At 40.4% G+C, this 18,823-nt stretch overlaps 1 protein-coding gene and 1 non-coding gene across 2 annotated transcripts in view; both read left to right on the forward strand.

The window, feature by feature from the left end:
• The window catches only part of LPP (LIM domain containing preferred translocation partner in lipoma), a 680,107-nt gene that overhangs the window by 482,599 nt on the left and 178,685 nt on the right, over positions 1–18,823 (forward strand). The gene's annotated exons all lie outside the window — the stretch shown is intronic.
• On the forward strand, positions 13,751–13,832 carry MIR28 (microRNA mir-28). The gene has a single exon (NR_129020.2). It is a non-coding gene; the product is annotated as a microRNA mir-28 (primary transcript).

Consider the following 18,823-nt stretch of genomic DNA (forward strand, 5'->3'; position numbering starts at 1 on the left):
CAACTTTTTCACCCAGCCCTGAAATCCCTCTTGCCTCTGACAGCTGTCAATATGTTCTGTATCAATGAGTCTGTTTCTATTTTGTTTGTGTTTATTTTATTCACTAGAGGCCCAGTGCACAGATTCGTGTGCTGGTAGGGTCCCTCGGCCTGGCCTGTGCCCTCTCACAATCCAGGACCCCTTGGGGGATGCCAGACTGCCAGTTTTGGCCTGATCCACACAGGCCAGGCTGAGGGACCCCACTGGTGCACAAATCCATGCATTGGGCCTCTAGTATGCATATAAGATCTTTGGTTAATCTCTTTTTGCCCTCCCCCCTTCCCTCTGAGATTCATCAGTCTGTTCCATGTTTCTATGCCTGTGTGTTGAGCATCTGCCCCCTGGTGGTCAGTGTGTGTCATAGCTACTGGTCGAACAGTCAAACTGTCACTTTGGCTTTTATATATATAGATAGATTATATTCCATTCATGATTGAAATCACATGGTACTTGTCTTTCTCTGGTTGGCTTATTTCCCTTAGCATAATACTCTCCAGGTCTATCCATGCTGCTGCAAAAGGTAAGATTTCCTTCTTTTTTATGGTCAAGTAATATTTCATTATGTAAATGAAGAACAAATATATATATATATATATATATATATATATATATATATATATATTTACCAATGCTTTCAATGTGAATTCTAAGTGGGTGTTTGTTTTTTTAATTCTTTATAGTTTAAAGTATTACATATAGTATTACATATGTCTTCTTTTTCCCCCATTGACCTCTCTGCAGCCACCCCCCACCCTCCAGCCCATGCCCTCACCCTTCTAGTGTCTGTGTCCATTGGTTATGCTTATATGCATGCAAAAAAATCCTTTGGTTGTTCTCTTACCCCTTACCCCACCCTCCCCTGCCTTCTCTCTGATGTTTGAAGTTCTGTTCAATGCTTCTCTGTCTCTGGATCTATTTTTGTTCATCAGTTTATGTTGTGCATTATATTCCACAAATGAGTGACATCATGTGATATTTATCTTTCTTCGACTGGCTTATTTCACTTAGTATAATGCTCTCCATGTCCATCCATGCTGTTGCTAATGGTAAGAGTTCTTTCTTTTTTACAGCAGTATAGTATTCCATTGTGTAGATGTACTACAGTTTATTTAATTCACTCAACTGCTAATGGGCACTTAGGCTGTTTCCAAATCTTAGCTATTGTAAATTATAGCACAACTTTTTTTATCCACCTGTCTACTGATGGACACTTGGACTGCTTCCAATCCTTGGCTATTGTAAATAATCCTGCAATTAACATAGGGGTACTATATTCTTTCAAATCAGTGTTTTGTGTTTCTTCAGATAAATTCCCAGAAGTGGAATCAATGAGCCATTAGGCACTTCCATTTTTAAGTTTTTGAGGTACCTCCATACTGCTTTCCATAGTAGCTGCACCAGTTTGCACTCCCACCAACAATGCACAAGGGTTCCCTTTTCTAAAAATCCTCTCCAACACTTCTTTGCCAACTTATTGATGGCAGCCATTTTGATGGGTGTGAGATAATATCTCATTGTTGTTTTAATTTGCATTTCTCTGATAAGTGACATTGAGCATCTTTTTATATGTCTATTGGCCAGCTGCATGTATGTCCTCTTTGGAAAAGTGTCTATTCAGGTCCTTTGCCCAGTTTTTAATTGAACTGTTTGTTGGTTGTATTGTTTTTTGGTATTGATTATATTAACCCCTTATCAGATATATCATTGGCAAATATGTTCTCCCATTCAGTGGGTTGTCTTTTCATTTTGTTGATGGTTTCTTTTGCATTTCAAAAGCTTTTTAGCTTGATGTAGTTCCATTTATTTATTTTTCCTTTTCTTTTCCTTGCCAGAGGCAATATATAAAAATATATATATATATATTGCTATGAGAAATGTCTGAAATTTTACTGACCATGTTTTATTCTAAGATTTTTATGATTTCTAGTCTAACATTTAAGTTTTTAATTTATTTTAAGTTTATTTTTATATATGGTGTAAGAAGGTGTTCTAGTTTCATTTCCCAATACCATTTATTTAATAGACTATCTTTATCTCACTGTATGTTATTCCTCCTTAGTCAAACATTAATTGACCATAAAGGTGTGGGTTTATTTCTGGGCTCTCAAATCTATTACGTTGATCTATATGTCTGTTTTTATGCCAGTCAATGCTGTTTTGATTACTATGGCCTTGCAGTATAGTTTGATATCAGGTAGCATGATTCCTCTACCTTTGTTCTTCTTTTTCAAGATCACTACTAGTATTGCTATTCGGGATCTTTTGTAGTTCCTTATACATTTCTTGAATTAGTTTTGAGAAATTCACCATTAGTATCTTGATAGGAATTGTGTTAATTCTATAGATTGTTTTACATAGTATGGACATTTTAATGATGTTAAGTCTTCTTATCTATGAACATGGTATATGTTTCCACTTACTTGTATCTTCTTAAAATTTTTTCTTCAGTATCTTAAAATTTTTCAAGAATAGGTATTTTACATTCTTAGTTAAATTTATTCCTAGGTATTTTATTTTTATAATGCAATTTTGAATGGGATTGATTTTTTTTAGCTTTCCTTTCTGATAGATCATTATTGGTGTAGAAAACTGCAACTGATTTTTGGATATCTATTTTGTATCCTGCTACTTTACTGAATTCATTTATCAGTTCTAGTAGCTTTTGGTTGAGTCTTTAGGGTTTTCTATGTACAATATCATATCATCTGCGAATAATGACAGTTTTGGGTGACTTTTATTTCTTCTTCTTGTTTGATTTTGTGGCTAGGACTTCCAATGCTATGATGAATAAGAGTGGTAAAAGCAGACATCTCTGTCTTGAACCCAATCTTGAGGGAAATGCTTGTATTTTTTGCTCATTGAGTATGATGTAGGTTATGGGTTTGTCATATATATGGCCTTTATTACATTGAGGTATGTTCTGTTCTTTCTATTCCCACTTTGTTGCAGAGTTTTTATTATAAACGGGTGCTGGATTTTATCAACTGCTTTTTTGCATCTATTGATATGATCATGTGGTTTTTATCCTTCATTTTCTTTATTTGATATTTCACATTTATTGATTTGCGGATATTGTACCAAGCTTGCATCCCCGGATAAATTCCACTTGATCATGGCATATGATCTTTTTAATATGTTGCTGGATTGGTTGCTAATATTTTGCTCTTAAATCCTAACAATTAGAGGAGTGTTTCTAAATTGGATCATTTCAGATTGTCTCAGTTCCCTATGGCTCTAAGAACAATCTGATTTGAAGCCACATACTTTTGGCAGCTTCCAGCCATTTATTTGGACTATTAAGCAAGCATACTCATAATCTTTCAATTGAAAGAAGACATCTTTATTTCCAGTTCACACCCTTCATAATAAGAAGCGTATTTGAAATGAAGCCAAAAAGGATAACTTACTTCTCTAACTTCATATTACAGATGCCTGCAGTAATGGAAGAACATTTTCTTACTACTCAGCCTTATCCCCAAATCAGCAACAGGAAATAACAGTGATGCATTCAGACTTGAACAGCAAAAGCAAAAGCAAAAAAAAAAAATCACTTGCTTAAATTTGTAGGAAAAACTTGGCTTTCCTGAAAGCGTATCTTTAGGAAGTAAGATGAGCTGCAGACCCAATCGAGGAAGATGCCTTTACTTATCATTATACTTAAAAATTATCTTTGAAAGGCTCCTCTTGCCATTATTACCCTATATAGTTACCAGAAACTTCAAAATTAGGGAAAATCTCATTATGAAACACAGATCTTATTTTGCTCTGGTTAAGACCAGAATGTGGAGTCTGGAGAACTGAGTTTCCCAGCAGAAGTGAGGACTTTCTGTTACAGAGTAAATGAACCTGAAAACATGAAGTAGGCAGATTCTCCACTGTTGGGGAGCTGATGGATCCTGTGCTCAATCTTCCAAGGTTCATTTCTCTATTATACACCTGGAACCACCAGGAGTCACCAGGCTATGTTAGGGTACTCTCCTGTTGCTAACTCCTTCCTTTCTGCTGGGACAACCCTCCCCCTCCTCTAAGCCCTGCATATTCCACTCACCTCTAGGAGGCACCTCCTAAACCTGTTTGCTCCCAAGTGATAATGATCTCTCTCTGGAAGCATTTCCATGGCATTAGACCTATTGTTCTCTGTGGCTTTTATCATGATGTACCTGGGGCAGGAGTCATTTATATAATGCCATTTGTATGCTTCCTGAGGACAGAATCTGCTTCTAATTTATCTGCTTCCTTATGGATCTGCAGTCTAATGCATATCCTAATTGTATCCTAAAGCTGGGGGAAGGGTGTCAGAGGGGGTGGGGGGTGGGAAGGAAAGGAAGGAAATATCTCTAAGGCCCTAATGCAATAATGTAAAATAATAGTTTTGTCTTTTATGCCACTTTATTATTTACAGTTTTTTCGTGTTTATTTCCATAGCATTGATCACTATGCTGATATTGTGTGTACGAGTATATTGTGTGTATATGCCTGTGTATCTTTTTAGTGTGTGTGTGTGTCTTGCTTACTCTCTTTCCCTGTCCTCCCACACACACTCTCACATGCACATGAATGTGAAGGCAAAGACATTGTAATGATCAACTACATCTTTGGCTCCTTGAACAGTGACTGACAAGGAGGCAAAGCTCAATAAATATTTGTTAGATGAATGAATGAAGGTTACCTCATTTGACCTTCACCATAACCTTGTGAAGTAAATATAATATTCATACTATATCCTCCTTGGGGAAGGTAGCAAAACTGAGGCCTTGAAGCCTGCTCAAGGTCACATTTCTACTTATTGGCCAAACCAAGGCTTGAATGCAGATTTTCTATTTTCATATTCTTTTTGTCTTCTGGGAATTTGCTATATTAGTAGCAAAGCTAGAAATGTCACACAAGGAAAATTTGTTTCCAAATTTAAATTTGTAATGCGCACACAAGAAATTGATTTTTTAATCCAATGGTAACACAGATTGTGTGACTTTCTGGAGGAAATGCCTTTCTTGTCAACCCTCTTGCCTTTATTGTCATATGTGTCAGTGCACATTCACGCACACTATGCAGCTCTCAGCTTGTACTTTTCCAGTCTCTTATTAATTCTTTTTGTAGGCTCTTCTTGCCCTGACCATCCTCAGTGCTTGTCAGGGCTACTGCTTGGTCAGGTAAAGGCATAGAAACCTACATCAGGGTTTGCTATGGTGACTTTAGCAAGAGCAAAGGTCTTGAGGGAAGCTGGACACCGGGCATTTCAGGAGTAGAAATAGGCTGGGTTCTTGCCTCAAAAAGCTTATATTCGCCCTAATAGTAGCTAACATTGTCAAGCAGAGTAAACACCCATGCAAATTACTAAATTGTCCTGAATATCCAAGGATGCCAATAATGACCTTGAAATTCAAATGAAATATCATTTTTTACTGATATAGCAGACAGACACCACATGTAGTCTCTCTCTGTCTTTGCCCCCAGATGTGGTACATACAAATCAGACAGGCAAGAACACCCCTTATGGCTCTAATGTATGGAAGGAACTGTTGCTATACCTCAATTTTGTATTTGGCAGCAAAATTGAGGTGTAGCAACAGTCCCTTTCTATTCTCAGGCACCTATTTGTTTTATTTTATCTTAAAACAGGATGACTCTGAAGGGGAATGAGTTGTCCAGTTATATAGGATCCTACATCAAAGTACAAGCACTTGCTTTTATCTAAAGTCCACTTGGGTAGGGATGAGTCAGTGAAAACTGGACAAAGGAGATTTTAAGTCACATGTTGTCACTGACTCTGAGGCAATGGCAGTGAGTAGCCCAGAAGCTCTCCAAGGCCTCTTTTCATATTCACTCAGACAAACCTTAACGAGGTCAAAGGGATTTCTGTCCAAACTCACAAGTCTAATTCTGCACTTGACCATGAGTCAGGCTGTAGCTCACTGATTGGGCTTCTTGGTGGTAGCAAGACTCATTTCTCTCCCTTTCCCTTTCTCATCAATGACTCAGGAGACTCACTGGAGAACTATGGGCGCTTCTCTTCCTGGAATCATCACAGTGAAAGTGCACAACCTCTAAGCTTACTGGATGCACCTAATGAAACATGCCTCAACTTTGATTTAACCTCCTGTATGTGGTTTGCGGAGAAGGGCTGTTGGGGTTTCCCACCAGTGCACGACGCAAAGTTTCTATTTCCACATCTTGATGGCCAGTTCTATATTTGGTCAAAATCCTGATTTTTGCCTGGTTTCCTAGGGAAACAGTTTGTGAAAGCTGCTGCTTTCTGTCTATCTGCCTCACCTGTCTAGATTTTTTAATATATAAATATAAAGAGGTAATATGCTAATTGGTCCTAAAGGTGTTTCAGTCACGACTGGTCAATAGGCTGTGCGCACACAGGAGCTGGTGGGCGGGAACAGGGGCAGGGGCTTCCGCCCCCAGCAGAGGTGCACACAGGCCTGCCCGGTGCTAAGGTCATGCTGCCTCAGAGGCAGAGGCCACTCTCAATGGAGGCATGTGCAGGCCCACCATGCCGCCTGGTCTGGAGGGGCGTGTCAGGATGGACTGCAGTGGCCCCCATGGCAGAGACGCTAACAAGCCCAGGCCCAGAGGTGGCGTTAGGATGGGGGCAGCCCCCACAGCAGAGGTGTGCGGAGGCCTAGGGCGCTGCCCAGCCGGAGGGGAGGGGGGGGGGACCATCAGGATGGGGGTGGGGCCTTGGCAGAGACCTCTCAGCACTCCTGCACTGGGGTCTGAAGGCACGGAGAAGAAGGGAGAGCAGATGGGCAGTTTGGGGGGTTTAGGCCAGGAGGGGAGAGCAGATAGGCAATTAAGGGGATCAGGCCAGGAAGGGAGAGCAGTTAGGGCCATCAGGCAGGCAGGCAGGTGAGCACTTAGGAGCCAGTGATTCTGCATTGTGAGAGGGATCCCAGATTAGAGAGGGTGCAGGCCAGACTGAGGGAACCCCGCGCCCTGTGCACGATTTTCATGCACTAGGCCTCTAGTATGTATATTCCTTGATTATTTCCTAATCTGACAGGAAGGCAGAAAGCCCAAAATGAGGGAAAGCCCCTTAAATTTGATTACAAAAAGTTTATGAAAATGAATCGTCAGTTAGGAAATTACAGTTGTGTGTGAGGGTGGGTAGGTGGTTTTTGTTTCTGTTTGGTTGTTTCTAGTTGTCCTTATGTTGAACCTACTATAATAAGAAAGCCGGTGTAAGTGAAATTGGGAGAGTAAAGAAATCATGTTCTATAGATGCGAAGACAGTACACATAAAATACAAAGATAGACACAATGACACAGTCACATCCCTGCAAAGTCTTCCACACAACTCAATGAACATTTACTGTCAGAAATATCAGCTATGACATAGTTACAGGAACACTAGACTTGAAATCAGGAAATCTTAGTGGTTGCATCATTTGAATCTCAGCCTGAATCTTCTCATCAACAAGAGGACTGCATTGCATTTTATTTTTAGAATCTGGACCTCTTGTGCTGAAGATTCTGCAAAACAACCTGTACTTATTAACTAAATATGCATTCTTTTTTCCACACATACACACTGACTAATCAAAACTGTGTAGCCTGACATAACCAACATCATCGTACTGAGGTAATAATCTAATAAGAAACAGCCTAATAGCAGTTACATGCTTGTATAATTTTAAGCTCGTTAAAAATTGAAATCAACCCCTGAAACTCTAATATGGACATGTCAAGCTCCAGGGGCAACTGCATATAGAACCACTAACCTAGACAATTTCTAAAATCATCTCCAGAGTCATAGTTGCTGAACGTTTTGCGGGGGGGAAAGCTGGCAGAGGAGAAAGAGGTACGCTTTCTTCCATTATGAAATACATATGGTTACTTCACTTGTGTTCTATCAGTTAATCTAATGCCTGCTGAGTTCTTTTATATTCTTAAGATATTTCTGTATTCCAGAAGTTGAGTGAGCCAGGTCGTTCACTGTGGCTTATGGATAGACTGTTTGGGGGAGCAGCTGTCCACACACCTGGTGTTGGAAACAAAACCCTCAGCAGACCGAATCTATTGTCATTTAATTACTTCTCAAGATGCCATAACCAGAATTTTTTTGTAAATACATATTTTATTCCCCAAGGCATGTTAATATAAGGCCAAAATTTATGCAACACTGAGAGGAAAATATTTCCTTTTCACTCGTTCTCTGTGTTATTGCGAACATCCTATAGAACAGGGGTGGGGAACCTTCTTTTCTGCCAAGGACCATTTGGATATTTATAACATCATTCCCGGGCCATACAAAATTACCAACTTAAAAATTAGCCTGCTGCATTTGGTCAAACATTTATTTAACTCACCCCCTAATGCCTCGAAGGGCCAGACCAAATGATTTCTCAAGGCCTTATACAGCCTGTGGGCCAGATGTTTCTCAACCCTGCTATAGACTAATGAAGGGCCTCAAACTTAGCCAACACCTCTTTTTTGGTATTCAGTTCTCAGAAGCATAGAAATACAATATTTTTATTCAATAGTTCAACACAATTCAATGAACATTTACTGTTTGCCTTTTCTAGATCAGGTGTTGGACTGGCTAGACAATAATTGGTGCCTCAGAAGAAATAATTTATTTTTTAATTACATATATTGCACTTATTATATGTCAAGCACTGTTCCATGCACTTTATTAACTCACATCATATTCAAAAGAGCCCTTGGAAATGTGGGTACTATGATTATCACCCTTGGCACTGAGGCACAGAGAGGGTAAGTAATCTGTCCACGGTCACATAGTCAATAGCAGTGGGTCCAGGCAATGGGCTCTGGTGTGTATCCTCTTTACCACTATGCCATGCTCAGAGAGGCAAAAAGAGGAAGAAATTGCTATGGGCTCAGTGGATCAAGGAACAAGGCACCTGAACTAGGATTTGCACTGACCCTTCAGAGGATGGTCAGGGATATCCGACTCTTGGCATTCATAACAGTGGCCACAATATGGGCAGTGGCCTTGATGTGGAAAATGGCCTCTGCGGTTATATTGAGAGAATAGTAAGTGGACTGGTCTGGAAGAGGAAGTATAGCTAAATGGAAGATAAGTTGAAAATAAAGGTTACTGCCAGAATTTGAGGGACTTTGAAAGTCAAGCAAAGAGCCCATGTGCCTTATTTAATGTTTAGACACATTAGATTAGATGGGGCAGTTATAGGTCTGAGACCAGCATGGCAGGAAGAGCATGCCTATATCCACAGCAGCTCTTTGCTCGAAGTCCAGAAACTAGCTGCTAAAACCTGCTGTTCTAAGCAAGAACCCCTCAGAGGCATAAACCCCATTAAGCAAGCTGGACCATTTCCCTTAGAGTATTCACCTCTCTGTTGGTGAAGGACACCTTCCAAATTCAACCCATTTGCTTCAGTTCAACCTTGTGTGCCATGAGAACCAAGGAATTCTGAGTTGTGTACACTTTTCTTACTCCCTTGGTCAACCTTCTCTACTCTTCTTGAAGAAAATGATTTCTGGTTTGCCCCTTCTGGGGTAAAGATAAGTCTCCACTGAAAAGAGATAGCCAGGAAGAAAAAGCCCACAGAAGGTCCAAGTGCCCAGGAAAGCATCTTTGCACTCCTTGACACCAGCTCCAATCACTCACACAGCCGTGGCTCCTCTTCTTCTTTCTTTGTAAATAGCAAGACAGACCCACTTCCTGGTAGCTGCACAGCTCACTTTTTCAGATGTTACTTGAGCCTTTAAACAACATTTTATATCACCACCTGCATTGATGCTTAAAACATTTCTTAAGTTACCAACTGACTTTCCTCTAAAGATTTTTAAAGTATCTTGCCTCCACTAACCACCACACTGCTTTTCCCCACAGAGTATGACTTCTATTTAGGCCTCTCTTAGGGGTATTATCAGGCACATAAACAGAATCAAAGGATGACTCCTTATTCTTGGAGTCAAATGTTCACATATGGAGAGCTTTGTTCTTCCTCCATCTCTGTGAAGATAGGGATTAGGTCAGGGTCTCTTACAGGCTTTGGAGTCAGGCAGCCCTGGCCAGAGAGTGTCAGGCATTCTTCTCACTGAGCCTGCTTGTTCACCTGTAAAGTAGTTATATTAACTGTAATTGCCTCCTAAAGATTTTTTGGGTTATTAAATGCAATAGTCTATGTAAAATATTTAACACAGTGTCTTGCCTATAAGGGCCTAATAAATTTAGCCATTATTATTATTACTGATATCATGAAGCTTTGAGGATGAATCACATTAGTCAAAGTACATGACTTTCTTCTGAATGGTTTTATTTTATGTAGCCACAGGCTTGTACTACAGGCAGTGATAATAAAGAGAAAGCATAGAAAGTACCAGGCTGCTTTAAACTAAGGTGAGTGGCTCTCACTTGTCCCCACAGCCTCACTTGCAGCTCTGACCCATATAGCTGTGTCTGGGGAGACACCTAATGGGCATTGTGCATGTAGTTCAGATGGACAATTCCTCAGGTAATGCCAGTTGCTTGCAAAAGATAGAGAAGATAACAGTGCGTGTAACTTCCAATGTTTTAACGATCACTTGTTCTTGTCCCATTTGTTCAGATTTACCTGGGTGCCTTTAAACCATACCAATTTCTGCACTTCAGCCCCAGAGATACTGATTTAGTTGTTCTTGGGTTGGGATCGGGAGGATGGTCATTGTTAATTTTTAAGCTCCCCGGTGGTCCTAATGGGCAGCAAGGATAGGGAAACCATGACTTTGAGAACAGGCAAGCGGAGGAAGGAAATGGAAATGTTCTGGAGGCAACCATAAGAAGAAGCAATGTAAAACATTCAACCAGTGTTTATCTAGCTCAGTGACTTTCAACCGGTGTGCCGCAAGAACTATTTAGTCAGGGGCACAGACCTCTTTTCCCTTATATTGTAAAATTAAAAAATGACAACAGCCAATACAACAATAGTGGTCCTGTGTGAAGGTATCACAATTATACCTCTTGTTTTTGTCAGTTCGGCAAAAAATAATATTTTTTGGTGGGCCACAAAATTTTAGTAATTAATTTATGTGTGCCATGAGATGAAAAAGGTTAAAAATTGATGCTCTAGCAGAAGCTTTGCTTCTGTTCTATCTCTTATCTCAGTGTGACATTTGCAGGAAGTACAAAAAAAAAGGAGGGGGGGACCTCAACATCAAGGATGTGAAAGGTGCTTCTAATCTTCATAGATACTAGGCCATGGCATTAAGTCTTTAGCTTGGGCAACAGCATAAACACCTGGTGTACCTGCGCTGAGGGGAGAGACTAGGTGCACCGGTTAATAATGCTGGGTTTTGTAATCAAAGAAAACACGATAATTTCAAGAGAAACATCATAAGTGCTTTATTCAAAGTAATGTCCATCGCTAGCTACACATTTCCCCATCTTCTAGGTAATTTGTGGATACCATCCCAATAGAACTTTTCCGGTTTTGAGGCAAACCATTCAGAGACCCAATTTTCCAGTTCTTCGTAAGTTTTGAAGTGCTCCTCAGAAAGCGTGTGTGCCATTGATCGGAACAAGTGGTAATCTGAAGGAGCAAGTTCTGGTGAATACAGCGGGTGGGTGAATACTTCCCAGGCAAGATATTTTAATGTGTCTTTAACTGGTTTTGAAGTGTGTGATGGTGCGTCATCATGAAGTAAAATTACTTTGCCATATCTTCTGTAACATTCTGGTCGTTTCACGATCAAAGCATGGTTCAAATTGATTATTTATTGTTAGTAGCAATCAGTATTAATGGTTTCACCTGATTTTAGAAGCTCATAATACACCACACCTTCCTGATCCCACCAAACGCAGAGCATTGTCTTCTTTCTGAAGCGATTTGGTTTTGAAGTCAATGTTGATGGTTGACCTGGATCAACCCATGATTTTGTGCCTTTGGGATTCTCAAAATAAATCCACTTTTCATTGCCAATCACAATTCGATGCAAAAAAGACTTTCTTTTTTTGTGCTGTTGACGCAACATTTTACTGATGACTTTTTGGTTTTCCATTTGTCTTTTGTTCAGTTGATGTGGCACCCAGTTTTCTTCCTTAAAAATATTTCTCATTGCTTGGAAACAATCGGAAATTGTTTGCTGAGCAACGTTTAACTTTCTGCAAGTTGTTTTTGAGTTTAACACGCATCTTCATCCAATAATGCTTGTAATTGTTGGTCTTCAAACTTTTTTGGTTGACCTGGATGTTCTTTGTCTTTCACATCAAAATCATCACTTTTAAGCCATTTAAACCAGCGTTCACAAGTATTTTCAGATGGAGCATGTTCACCATAAGGTTCCCGAAGTATTCAGCAGCACTTTTCTTCAAAATAAAGTAATGAATTAAAACTTCCCGCAAATGCTCTCTTTTTGGCACGAAATTCAACATTTTTAAGTGTAAAATTATCTATGATGTTAACACCTGCAGCAAATTTGACATATGAAGTTTTGAAGCTTGTTGTCAATACAACAAAATAGCATACATATCAAGTTGCATATATATCAACATATGTGTAACTCCATCTATTGAAAAAAATCCACATTATTAACTGGTACACCTAGTATATGCTCTGATGTGGGAGCCTCAATGTCAGGCTCTAAAAGGAAAGAAATTTTCTTAGCTGTGCTTGCTGTCAAGATAGTGAAGGAATTTTGGGGGCTTTCTTATGAGTCCTTAAATTTATACGCTTTGTTACAGCTTATCTCTTTTCTTTATGCTTTCTCATTTTCACTTTCCAAGTTGCAGGTGATTATCTAGTTCTATTACAGCTGCCTCATTTTACAGATGAGCAAACTGAGTGATGCTCAATGTCTCACAGTACGACAAGGGCAGAACCCTTGCCTCCTCGTGAAGTAACCATGGTCCACTTAGTACTGACTTCAAGGGTAGAAGGACTGACTTTGGAGCTTCTCCAACTTTCTCACTGACTTTCTGACTTCTTGACCAAAGCCCTTATTTTCCCATGCTATTCTGGCTAACCGGTTGCCTTATTTTCAAAGATGCCTGAAGTGTCTTCTCTTGAAAATATAGTCCTTACCTTATCTGTCCCAGCACCACTGCAGAAGAACCATGACCTTGCTGAGAGCCACTGCATGCCAAGTGAGACTTAATTTTCCCTAAGTACTTAGGAGTAGAAAAACAATAATGTATATGATGGGCTTTTGGCCTACACCCATATCCTTTAGGAGAAGATAGAATTTGGCACAGTTCATATTCTGATTTAAAGAAAAACGTTTTGTTCTGATGTCATTTGTCTAATTAATAGTAAAAAAAAAAAAAAAGATTGATTTTTTCTAATGCAATGTCATCTAGTCTTTGAGATGTAGATGGCCCAAATCAATTGTCTTCTGTGAGGCTTCCTAATGGATCTAACCTTGGTGTTTACAAGGCATTCTTGTATTCATGGCTCATATATGTGCAGACCTCTCCCTTCCCATATCTGTTTGTCCATTCAATAGACATTTGTTGAACAGCATGCCACAGTGGTTGGTGAATATGGAGGTGGTGCAAAGGGGATGTGGAAGGGGATGAATTATAGTAGAGGTTCTGAAAGTAGGGCTACAAAGGACTCCTTTGAGCAATGCTCACGGTACTGGCAATGAGCAGTGAGCACAGAAGAGTAATATAATAGGATTAGTATTTTAAGAAGGAAACATTAGATTATGGTTCATTCATTCAACAAACACTAACTTTGAACCTTCTGCATGGTAGACACCATGCTTGACTCTGAAGATACAAGAACGAATAAAACACGGTCCTTGCCCTCAAGGAGCTCACAGTCTATTGAGTTGCCTTTCTGATTTCCCCACTAGATTGTGAGCTCCTGGAGGGCAGGCACTTTTGTTCAACTGACAAAAAGTATACATTTCAGAGTTAAACCTGGATTACAATCCTCGCTTTATTATTTTCACTATATTCACCTCAGTTAAGTGATCTGTTCATTAAGCCTCATAGCACCTGCCTCCTATTAACACAGTGCCATGCTTGTAGTAAGCATTCAGTTCTCTTTTGCTGCCTGACAGGCTAGAGAGAGTCTGTATGCCCTGGTGCCTCAGGGTCAGGAGGTGTTAGCAGAACTCTTCTCGACTCACTAGTGATTAAGTTGCTTACTGTAGGCTGAGAACTATGGTCAGGGCCTGTGTTGGGTTCTAGATGCTCAGTTCCTGAATTCCAATCAAGCATCTTGCAAAGGTCAGAATCAAAGTCAAAGAACATGACAAAATTTCCTCTTGGGCCAAAATGCTATTATTTCACCAAGGTCAGCACATGTTTTTGGCAGGAGAAGTTGATTTGCCTATGCTTGTGTAATCAATTGTTTTGCAAGTGCCTGAGTCCCCACAGTGGCTTGAAGAGGAGGTATCAGCTGTCTCTGGCCTTTGACTTTTTATTGTTCTCAGAGCATTTTCACAGCCTATTGTCTCACTCCTTCTTAATAAAGTCTCTCTGGTAGGAATTTGTACCCTTCACCATATTCATTCAATCACTGGGGAGATGGAGACCCAGAGAATAAAGTGACTTAACCAAAGTCATGGAGCGCCTTATGCCACCTGTTTGTAAGAGGTTTGATATTACATGAGAGAAACAGCGAGAAAGATATTAGGACTCTGTCTGTGTAGCGCATGATGGTATATCAGGAGATCTGAGCTCATGTTTTGGCTCAGGGAGTGAGCTGAGGAAATTTAGAATGAGATTTCTAAGACGGATATGCTTCTCTGACCTGTGAAATCACTGTGCCTCTTCCCCTTCATTTAATCACAGGTAAACCTATTTCATCATAGGTCATGTCTTCCAGCCAAGATATTTACATTTGACAAACTCTTAAAGATTTAGATAATACTCCCAAGGGCAGTCATCTTCAAACCTACCTCATGAAGTGGAGGCAGAGACCATTTGGTCCAGAATAGGCAAGTGAGGTCTAGTGAGATTATATGACACTAGAAGCCCAGTGCACAAAATTTGTGCATGGGGTGGGGGGTCCCCTCAGCCCAGCCTGCCCCCTCTCCAAGCTGGAACCCCTTGGGTGATATCCGACTGCCAGTTTAGGCCCAATCATCAGCCTAAGCCGGCATTCGGACATCCCTCTCACAATCCTGGACCGCTGGCTCCTAATTGCTCACCTGCCTGCCTGCCTGATCGCCCCCACCTGCACCCCCCTCCAGCCTAGTTGCTCCTCACTGCCCCCCCCTGCCAGCCTAATTGCCCCCAACTGCCCACCCTGCCAGCCTGGTTGCCCCCAACTTCACCCCCTCCCTAATGGCCTGGTCGCCCCTAACTGCCACCCCCATCGGCCTGGTCACCTCTTACTCCCAAGGGCAGTCATCTTCAAACCTACCTCATGAAGTGGAGGCAGCCTGGTTGCCTCTGCCACCAGCCTGGTCACTCCATGCAGCCTGCTTGTTCAGTCATTTGGTTGTCGCTCACTAACCCCCCTGCCAGCCTGGTCATAGGCAGCCATCTTGTGAGGGTATGAGGCTTAATTTGCATATTACCTCTTTATTATATAGTATATGCTAGGTCATGTGACTAGTATGTGGCAGATTGGGACTTACATCCTAATCTTCTGGCTTCTGAATATAGTGTTCGTTATAGTATATGACATCCCATTCTTGATCTAACCTCCTTGCTGTTTGCTATGGGTTAGGCTTTCTCTTTGGAAATTGGAACTTGGTAAACCTAAACCTATAAGCCTCTAAGTTTGCCAGTGTAATGCTAGTCTTTGAAGTGAAAAATAATATTTTCTTCCAAAGGGACTGCTCTACTTGCTTAAAGAAAAAATGTAATTTATTTCCCAGTTTTACCTTTAAATTGGTATAATGTCCAAAAGAAAATATTCCAAGTTTTTTTAATCTTCAATTTGGAAATTTTCTATGCACCTTTTGAGCACAAAAAATAACACATTTTAAGGGATGATAAATAGTAGTGTGAAATATATATGAGTTCTATAAATGCTCATCAAAACCTCTGTAGTCAGAACCAGGTAGAATAAGAGAATAGGCAAAGCATTCTTCTCTTCTTCCACATCATTCTCCCTCTCCTAGAGGTAGTTTGGCAGTTAAGAACACAAACACTAGAGGCCAGACAGACATAGATTTTAGTCTTGGCTCTTTTTGTACTACCTGCAAGACTTTAGGAGACCCATTTAACTTTCCTGGGCCTCTGTTTATTCATTTGCAGAGGGAGATTTAATGATATTACCTGCAATTTGTAAAACACCCATTCAGCACAATGCCTGCACATTTTAGTTGGTAATTATGGTTACCTATCACTGTTTTTATCTTCATCAAAGACCCTTTCTTTCGCCCTTCAGTATACCTATTTCTATCCATGTCTTTTCTGTAGGGAGGAAATAGGATCAGCCACACTTACCCATCAATTTAAGCTATTGTGCCAGGGGGTATTTTGCATTTCTAATTAACCTCACCTTTGTAATCAAAGGCGTGACTAATGCAGTACCTGCCTCCTTGTGCCTGCTCAATAGATACAATTTTAAATTTCTAGTATGAGAGCACATACCACCATAGCCAAAAGTTTAGAAAGTAAAGAAGAAAAAACAAATACCCCCAATGCAACACATAATACCACTCATGGTATAGCAGTTAAGACCATGAAATATAGTCATGTTTGACTCCTGGCTGCAATACATTGAGCACTTTACCTAAAACTCTGTTGTGATTTCTTCATCATTGAATAAAGGCAATGAGCATAACTATCTAACAGGAGGTTGATAGGATGAAGGACATTTGAAACATTTAAAATAGGTGCCTGGCTGAATAAATTGTAGCTCTGAAATGATGAGAATGATAATGAAGATGATAATGATTTGTGTGTACCCTTTATGCATGTTGCTTTTCACAAATTACTTGAGTACTTTTACTTTTCCTGCTCCCATTGTCTATCAGAAGAAACATGCATATTAGGAGATTGAAGATATATCCATTTAAGGGTACCAGGCTCCAAGAGGTGAAATGACTTAATAGATAGAACCCAGCAAATTTATGGCAAAGAGGGATCTAGAACAACCAGGATGCTAATATATATATATATATATATATATATATATATATATATATATATATATATATATACACTAGTGGCCCAGTGCACGAAATTCCTGCATGATGGGGGGAGAGGTTGTCCCTCAGCCCGACCTGCACCCTCTCCAATATGGGACCCCTTGGGAGATGTCCGACTGCCGGCAGTCGGGACATCCCTCACGCAATCCGGGAATGCTGGCTCCTAACCACTCACCTGCCTGCCTGCCTGCCTGATTGCCCCTAACAACTCTGCCTGCCTGCCTGCTCACCCCCAACTGCCCCCCTCCGCCGGCCTTTTCGCCCCCAACTCCCCCCCCCCCCGCCCCAGGCCAGCCTGATCACCCCCAACTGCCCTCCCCTCCTGGCCTGATCGCCCCTAATTGCCTCTACCTCTGCCCCGCCACCATGACTTTGTTTGGAAGAGCATCAGAGAAGGTCTCCCGAAAGATCTCCCAGGCTAATTAGCATATTACCCTTTTATTAGTGTATATGTATTTCTTAGTTGGAAAAATAAATCCTTAACTCCTATTTACTCTCTGAGATTGTAGGTTAAGATACAGAGACAGTAAAACACATTGATTTTTTTTTTTTCCATTCTGGCTTTTATGATAGTGCAAGCTTTGTATGTCAGTCCTTCATACCCACTGGAACGTAGATGCCTGAGGAGCAAACAGAGAGGACTCCTGGAAACTTACAGCCATGATTTTATGGAAAGACTGCACATAACTCTATGGAACCTGCAAAAACAAACAAGTGAACAAACAAGCAAACCAAAACAGCTTCCATCACGATCCTCACTCCTTGTGTGTCAGCAAAATCTTAGGGCACTTATGTTCCTCTACCCTGGCCTTCTTCTAAACATTGAGGTTTTGGTATCAGAATTCATCACAGCCACTTTGATGCTCATTTTCTTCAGCATCTCATTAAAAGTCTTTTTTTTTTTTTTTTAAGATCAGCAAAAATCATACATTTCAGTGAGTAGTGTCTAACTTACTCTGGACAAGCTGACCTGCTGTGCCAGGGTCCTGGGCTGCTATGGAGGCATCTTCTCCTGGAGCCTCACATACGGGTTGACTGTACCAGCACAGTTCCCTCGATTTTACTAAAATATCAGTAGCATTTTCATACACAATGTAGACAGTGAACCAAACAAAGAAACACAGAGGGACACATAAGAGCTGGAGGTCAGTTACACGTATTCTTATCTGAAATGAAAGATGAGAACTGATCAACTTGATTCTCTTTGTACCTCTTGGGGACTTCTCCTAGATTGTTATTCTTACTACATCTGTGGATGTCTAAATATCACCTTCATCCAAGACCTGATTAAAATGTCACCTTTTCTTGTGAGTGTCCCTTCAGCTCCCCAATTTGAGCCATCTCTTTCTCTGTGTTCTTATGGCAATTATTAAAAAATTTTACTTTGGATACTTTTGAATATGGTACTTTTGCATATTTCCAGATGTCTAACATTTCCTACATCCCTAGATGGCAGGATCTTCTCTCAATTATTTCTTTAGCACTCGTACTTAGTAAGTACTCAGCAAGTATACTCTGAATAAATGCATTATTTTTCCTGTCATTCCCCTCAGTTGTTTAGTTTTTCTGTTGGTTGAAAGCATGCTAGGTTGCATTTCATAAGTGAAACAATGTGATAATTAATTTTTTCTATGTACTGTAACATATAGTTACTTGTTCTCCAAAAGACTCTCTGTATATTCAGGAGGTGATGGAGGCTCAATCCATAACATTAAGCATTATCAAGATGGTGAGGCATTGCTAAATGACTTGGGTT

Source organism: Eptesicus fuscus, chromosome 3, assembly GCF_027574615.1.
Source record: "Eptesicus fuscus isolate TK198812 chromosome 3, DD_ASM_mEF_20220401, whole genome shotgun sequence".
Classification (NCBI taxonomy): Eukaryota; Metazoa; Chordata; class Mammalia; order Chiroptera; family Vespertilionidae; genus Eptesicus; species Eptesicus fuscus.